This window comes from Salvelinus sp. IW2-2015, unplaced genomic scaffold (genome assembly GCF_002910315.2).
Source record: "Salvelinus sp. IW2-2015 unplaced genomic scaffold, ASM291031v2 Un_scaffold4795, whole genome shotgun sequence".
Taxonomy (NCBI): Eukaryota; Metazoa; Chordata; class Actinopteri; order Salmoniformes; family Salmonidae; genus Salvelinus; species Salvelinus sp. IW2-2015.
In genome coordinates this window covers 35,484-43,891 of record NW_019946064.1, presented here as the reverse complement: position 1 = coordinate 43,891, position 8,408 = coordinate 35,484, and the positions used below count along the sequence as shown (strand labels likewise).

Sequence of the window (8,408 nt, the reverse complement as noted above, 5' to 3'; positions counted from 1 at the left end):
ATGTCTGGAAATGTGTCACTATTTCGTCCCACGGTTGTGTTTTCAGTCATCATAATGACCGTTCTCTCTGCTTGGTGCGTGGGAAATACATGTTAATCTTTCAGCTGTTGTAGGAAAGATACTCTTAAAACACGTGTAACCCTAAATCCATCGCTCACGGGAAACCAGGCCCAGAGTGACTTACAACACAAATGCTTTATTGTAGTGTAATTTCAGCTTTTAAAATGGTTCTATACATAGTTTGGAATTTCCATTTTAACATGTCAAACTTGATTTGCCCTAACAAAAAAATGTAAATTAAATATAATCCACCTAATAATTCAATTTCTGTTGCTGCAAGATTTAATTTCTGCCGTGAGAAACTGGGTCAAATTAAGATATGGCATCTGTAAGTACATTCATCTTTAGATATCTAGGTGAGACAACCACACATCAACAGTCAATATAACAGGATACCAACATTCCATTCCTGCTAAACAATGGATATATTAGAGTTTGGCAAAAAAACACATTTTCATACACATCTAAAATATATTCCATAAAAAATCTGAGTTATGTGAAAAATTGTGGACATATCAAATCATAAATTCTTAACAAAACTGTAATCTCACTTTTCGCTTTGGTGTCATGTTCCCCAGAGAGACTCATTTTAGAGGAAGGGACCCCCTCCTCTCTCCCCTAGAGAGACTCATTTTAAGAGCAGTGACCCTTAAACAGAGATCCAACATGTTGCTTGTGGTTAACACAGTGACAACTAAACAGAGATCCAGCCATGTTGGTTGTGGTTACACAGTGGACAACTAAACAGAGATCCAACATGTTTGGTTGTGGTTAACAACAGTGACAACTAAACAAGCAGAATCCAACAATGTTGGTTGTGGATTAACACAGTGAGCAACTAACAAGAAGATGCCAACATGTTGGTTGTGGTTAACACAAGTGACAACTCCAAACAGAGATCCAACACATGGTTGGTTGTGGCATACTAATTCTTTGAATCTTTTTCAGTGACAACGTAATTCTCTGACCTGAAGGTCTGCTGTAAGGAAATTAGATACGACCGCAATTCTTGAATCTTTTTCATTTATTCATTACTTTTTTGAGAAATAAAAACATTTACTAACAGACATATCGAAACAGTCAGGTGATTTAATGCAATCCATGAACATGTAGTTGTGACATTGCTTCTCCATGGTGAACTGTAAATAATAAATAATAAGTCACTGTTTGTTAAGGTAGTTCTCTAAGACAGTACAGCAACAATAATAAATAATAATAATGAAGTCACTGTTGTTAAGGTTAGTTCTAGACAGTACAGCCCAACAATATAATAATAAATAATAATAAGTCACTGTTTGTTAAGGGTAGTTTATAGACCAGTACAGGAAACATAATAATAAAAAATATAATAAGTGCACTGTTTGTTAAGGTAGTTCTATAGACAGTACAACACCAAAATAATTTAATATATAATAATAAAAATAATAATAATAAGTCACTGGTTTGTTAAGGTAGTTATAGACAGTACAACAACAATAATAATAATATAATAATAAATAAGTAATAGATGACAGTCACTGTTTTTTAAGGTAGTTATAGAACAGTACAGCAAAATAAAAAATAATATATATAAATAATAATAATAAGTCACGATGTTTGTTACGGTAGTTATAAGACAAGTACGACAAGCAACAATAATAATAATAGCACTGTTAGTTAAGGGTTGCATGATAAAAGTGGTGAATAAGGCATGTTTGTTAAGTAGTATGATAATGTTAGAGTGTTTGTGTGAATGATGATGTATTAGTAAAGTAGACTAGGTTTTATAATGTATAGTAGTGGGTTTTTAAGGTGATATGTAGATGTTATATTATGTAAAGTAGACTAGGTTTATAATGTATAATAGAGGGTTGTTAGTGATATGTTATATTCATGTAAAGTAGCACTGGTTATTTATAATGTATAATCAGCAGTTTTGTTAGTGATACGGCAGATCAAGGTCCTATTCCTGCGGCTATAGCCTACATATCATAGATGACGCAGCCTAAACCTGTTCAGGTCAGTTCCACATAATGTTATAGTCCTACCAGTAGAAAGGACGAGAATGTACTGTAATATAACCTACATATCATAGATTGACCCAGTCTAACCTGTTTCAGAAGTTACAATAATGTTATAAGTCCTACCTAGTTAGGCAGGACAGCAGAATGTACTGTATATAACCTACATATGCATAGATGACGCAGTCTTACCAACCTGTTCAGAACTCAGTTCACCAATGAATGTTTAGTCCTACCAGTAGCAGAGACAGAGAATGTACTGTATATAACCTACATATCATAGATGGACCAGTCCTAAACCTGTTTCGATCAGTTTCACATATATGTTATAGTCCTGAACCAGTCAGGACAGAGAATGTACTGTATATAACCTACATATCAATAGATGACCAGTCTCAACCTGTTCAGATCAGTTCACATAATGTTATACGTCCTACGCAGTCGCAGGACAAGATGTACTGGTATAATACCCTACATATCATAGATGACCAGTCTCAACCTGTTTCCGATCTGTTCACGATAAAGCTATCAGTAGCTGGACTGATCACCTACAACATCTGTTTTTCAAGTCCTAAATTCCAGAGATGGTAGCCTAGGCCTGATATTTTCACAAACATTTCCTACAGACCTCCAGGTCAGTCAGCATGAAAAGGAATCATAACTCATTCCTACAGAGACCTTCAGGTCAGTCCCAGCATGATAAAGGATCATAACTCATTTCCGTACAGAGACCTCCAGGTCAGTCAGCATGATAAAGGATCAATAACTCATTTCCTACGAGACCTCCAGGTCAGTCAGCAGATAAAGCATCAATAACTCATTTCCTACAGAGACCTCCAAGGTAAGTCAGCATGATTAAAGGATCATAACTCATTCCATAACAGAGACTCCAGGTCAGTCAGCATGACTGAAAGGATCATAACTCAATTTACTACGAGACCTTCCAGGTCAGTGCCAGCCATGATAAAGGATCATAAACTCATTTCCTACAGACCGTCCAGGTCAGTCAGCATGATAAAGGATCATAACTCATTTCCTACAGAGACCTTAGGTCAGGGGCGGTCCATTTGCCCTGCACGTGTCAATTCATCATACATCATGATACGTCATCAGAAGTGTCAAACCTAATTAGAGGGTTGAGGGGAGAGGGTGTCTGTAAGTGTTTAAAACGCAGCCATCATATATCATGATACGTCATCAGAAGTGTCCACCTAATTAGAGGGCTGAGGGGAGAGGGTGTCTGTAAGTGTTTAAAAAGCAGCCATCATATATCATGATACGTCATCAGAAGTGTTCACCTAATTAGAGGGCTGAGGGGAGAGGGTGTCTGTAAGTGTTTAAAACGCAGCCATGGATAGTTTCTAAGTAACATTACCACCTGATCAATGACGTCCAAAGCTTCGTTTGATCTCATGCTTTTTTGAACCATGTGTTGCAAAATGAGAGATCTCACAGATTTCACCCTGGTGCCGGTGCTTTTATCGAAGCAAAGTCTCTTTTCTTTCCTTATTTACACATTTAGTTTGACGTCTTCCAGTTTGTAGAGACTGAACGGGAGCTCAGCTGGTAGGGACGGGGATTTGGATCAGACATCAACATAAGCACAAGATTGAATCCTGGCTATATAGTTGAACAATTATTTTCTGTGAAATCTTCCCATTGTTGTTTAAATAGTGTGTGTAATTTAGTGTAGCCTATGATAATATGCTGTCTTTAGAATCCTAAATAATACCACAGATGTATAGATTCTGAAAACATAGTGAACCTGGAAGTTAAAGAGAACCCCACATTCTAACTAAATGTGGTTTATTAGCACTCAAATCTATCAATGTTATTTTCGGTTTGGTGAAAGCCCCAAAGGGTTCAGAAAGCCTTGGTTTCTCATCACAAGTGGACAGCCCCATGAGTGTCTTTCAGAACCCCTCCTAAACCACCTGTTTCCTTTTGGTTGTTGTTAGTGACTCTTTGTTAGTTCCTTCTTCTGTTTGAGAGACGTTGTTTTAGTTCTTGTTGGGGAACGTAACAATGTTCATGAAACCGTCGATAGATGGTAGCATTCGCGCGAAACTGAAAGGTCGAACCACTGCATTTAACCATGGCAAGGTGACTGGTAATATGGCAGAATATAAACAGTGTAGTTATTCCCTCCATTTCCTCCAGGTAAACGTCAGTATAGAGATAAAGTGGAGTCGCAATTCAACGGCTCAGACACGAGACACATGTGCCAGGGACTATAGACAATCACGGACTACAAAAGAAAAACCAGCCACGTCGCAGAGACCGACGTCTTCCTTCCGGACAGGCTAAACACATTCTTTGCGCGCTTTGAGGATAGCACAGTGCCACTGACACGGCCCGCTATCAAGGACTGTGGGCTCTCCTTCTCTGTAATCGCCGTGAGTAAAACGTTTATACATGTTAACCCTCGCAAGGCTGCTTTCCCAGACGGCATACCTATCCGCGTCCTCAGATCATGCGCAGACCAGCTGGCTGGTGTGTTTACGGACATATTCAATCTCTCCCTATCCCTATCCCAGTCTGCTGTCTCCACATGCTTCAAGAGACCCACCATTGTTCCTGTTCCCAAGAAGACAAAGGTACTCACCTCTGTCKTCATGAAGTGCTTTGAGAGGCTAGTCAAGGATCATATCACCTCTACCTTACCCGCCACCCTATTCCCACTTCAATTTGCTTACCGCCCCAATAGATCCACAGACGATGCAATCGCCATCACTCTGCACACTGCCCTATCCCTTTATCCCATCTGAACAAGAGGAATACCTATGTAAGAATGCTGTTTGTTGACTATAGCTCAGCATTCAACACCATAGTACCCTCCAAACTCATCATTATGCTCGAGGCCCTGGGTCTGAACCCCGCCCTGTGTAACTGGGTCCTGGACTTCCTGACGGGCCATCCCCAGGTGGTGAAGGTAGGAAACAACCCTCCACTCAGCTGATCCTGAACACTGGGGCCCCACAAGGATGTGTGCTCAGCCCCCATCTGTACTCCCTGTTCACCATGACTGCATTGCCAAGCACGCCTCCAACTAAATCATCAAGTTTGCAGATGACACAACAGTAGTAGACTGATTACCAATGATGACAAGACAGCCTACAGGGAGGAGGAGAGGTTCTGGAGTGTGTTGCCTGGAAAAAACCTTTCACTCAACGTCAACAAACAAAGGAGATGATTGTGGACTTCAGGAAACAGCAAAGGGTGCACCCCCCTATGTACATTGACAGTGGAGAAGTTGGAAAGCTTCAAGTGTCCTCGGCGTACACATCACTGACAAAACTGAATGGTCCACCCACACAGACAGCGTTGTGAAGAAGGCGCAGCAGCGCCTCTTCAACCTCAGGAGGCTGAAGAAATTCGGCTTGTCACCAAAAGCACTCACAAACTTCTACAGATGCACAATCGGAGAGCATCCTGTCGGGCTGTATCACCGCCTGGTACGGCAACTGCTCCGCCCACAACCGTAAGGCTCTCCAGAGGGTAGTGAGATCTGCACAACGCATCACCGGGGGCAAACTACCTGCCCTCCAGGACACCTACACCACCCGATGTCACAGGAAGGCCTGAAGATCATCAAGGACAACAACCACCCGAGCCACTGCCTGTTTCACCCCGCTATCATCCAGAAGGCGAGGTCAGTACAGTGCATCAAAGCAGGGACCGAGAGACTGAAAAAACAGCTTCTATCTCAAGGCCATCAGACTGTTAAACAGCCACCACTAACATTAGTGGCTGCTGCCAACATACTGACTCAACTCCAGCCACTTTAAAAATGGGAATTGATGGAAATTATGTAAAATGTATCACTAGCCACTTTAAACAATGCCACTTAATATAATGTTTACATACCCCACATTACTCATCTCATATGTATATGATATTACTGTACTCTATATCATACTGCATCTTGCCATCTTTATGTAATACATGGATCACTAGACACTTTTAAACTATGCCACTTTATGTTTATATACCCTACATTACTCATCTCATATGTATAGACGTACTCTATACCATCTACTGCATCTTGCCTAGCCGTTCTGTACCATCACTCATTCATATATCTTTATGTACATATTCTTTATCCCTTTACACTTGTGTGTATAAGGTAGTATTGTGGAATTGTTAGGTTAGATTACTTGTTGGTTATTACTGCATTGTCGGAACTAGAAGCACAAGCATTTCACTACACTCGCATTAACATCTGCTAACAATGTGTAAGTGACAAATAAATGTGATTTGATTTTGATTTGGGTAGATTTTGTAATAAAAACCTGTCTAAGCATTTTGTTCTTTTTTTGTTTTGTTATTTTGTTTATTTATTAATGCTCGGCAGAACCACTTGATAAATAAGCCACATTAGTTTTATTTTTCAAATGGGTTTGACCTGGGTGACCTAGTAACTCTATGTGAAAGTCCAGCATTTGGTGTGATATACGGGGCAGGTTTGAAACTGATCTAAGGAATTAACAAGAAAATACACTTTATTTCTCAGCTGCCTCACCAATGTCTGTACGTGAATGAATAACTTCATTGTTAAATTCCAATAGATGGCAGCATAAGACCACAAGTGTCAGTTACAGGCTACAAGCAGCATATGATGACATAAAATAGCATACAACCACAGACTATATGTCCCATGATTTTCAAAAATGGTCACTCATTACTTTACTTAAAAGTATTTGATCCCCTACTTTGCCAACTGACAAAGAAACGATCAGTCTATACATTTAATGGTAGGTTATTTGAACAGTGAGAGACAGAATAACAACAAAAAAATACAGAAAATGCATGTCAAAAATGTTATACTTATTTAGAGTGAGGCAGATATATAGCAATTTGCAAAAAAAACATGATTTGTTATCTCTGAAATGAAACCCTCAAGTGATAGATTTTTAAACAAACCACTGTCTGTGAGAGAAGTAATGTTTGTCTCTGTTGTGTGTTGAAGCCCAATCAAGCAGGAGAGACCAGCCTCCCCTGGACCCAGCTGTTTGTCCATGAAAGAGTGACCGGTCTATGGAACAACCTATAAAGTTAGAGAGGGAGACTTTTCTACTGAACAAAGGTAAGAAGAACTCATGGTCATGGTCAGTGAGTTAAACAACACTGTCTCTAGTCATTTCTCTCCCATTTTCCCATTATTTTTGTTGTTTTCATAATCCATAGGCTAATCCTGTCCATTTCATAGTCCTAAAACAATATTAAACAAACACAACATTCCCTCCCTGTGTGTGTGTGTGTGTGTGTGTGTGTGTGTGTGTGTGTGTGTGTGTGTGTGTGTGTGTGGTGTGGTGTGTGTGTGTGTGTGTGTGTGTGCTGTGTGTGTGTGTGTGTGGTGTGTGTGTGTGTGTGTGTGTGTGTACTCCCTGGATGAGGAGATGTTTTTGTCCACAGAAACCAACAGGAGAGATCAGAGTCAGAGATTCTCAGTGGCGTCTTCCAGAGTCATCAAACAGACCTGCCTCCATATTCATGTATGTGGTCCTGTTATGTATATTTGTTTTTGTTACCTCAAGTAAAGTTGATCTGTCAATCATTCATTAATGTGTTAATGAGAAAGCATTTCTTCTCTTGCTTAACTCATTTACTTTATTTATTTCAGTTGCTTGAAGAGAATATTATGACATTGTGAAGAACGAGCTGAAGATGTTCAAGAGGATTCTAGTCCGAACTCCCAGAAGGCTTTGAGAGTCAGAAGCAGGATAAGGAAGTGTGGATGGCTGAAGATGAGAAGCAGGAGAGCAGTGCCAGAGAGGGGCTCTGAAGATCACACTGCACGTCCTGAGGAAAATGAACCAGAAGGAGCTTGCTGACACACTGGAGAAATGTAAGATCTGTCTGCCTCATGTGGAATGATGTTTATAACATTTAAAAAGCTGTAGCTAAAGTACAGCTAAAGTAGCTGTGTAACTCAATGATATTGTAGCAGCCTAACTAGAGGTCGACCGATTATGATTTTCAACGCCGATACGATACCGATTATTGGACGACCAAAAAAGCCAATACCGATTAATCGGCGCAATTTTTTAAAAATGTATTTTGAATAATGACAATTACAACAATACTGAATGAACACTTATTTTAACTTAATTATATACATCAATAAATCAATTTAGCCTCAAATATAAATATAGAACATGTTCAATTTGGTTGGAAAATGCAAAAACAAGAGTTTGGAGAAGAAAGTAAAAGTGCAATATGTGCCATGTAAGAAAGCTAACGTTAAGTTCCTTCCTCAGAACATGAGAACATATGAAGCTGGTGGTTCCTTAACATTAGCTTCAATATTTCCCAGATAAGAAGTTTTAGGATCTCTCCTCCCACCGA

At 39.7% G+C, this 8,408-nt stretch overlaps 1 pseudogene; it reads left to right on the top strand.

Annotated features, from left to right (window-relative positions):
- The first annotated feature begins 7,553 nt into the window (after positions 1-7,553).
- The window catches only part of LOC112077648 (NLR family CARD domain-containing protein 3-like), a 23,051-nt pseudogene continuing 22,196 nt past the window's right edge, over positions 7,554-8,408 (top strand).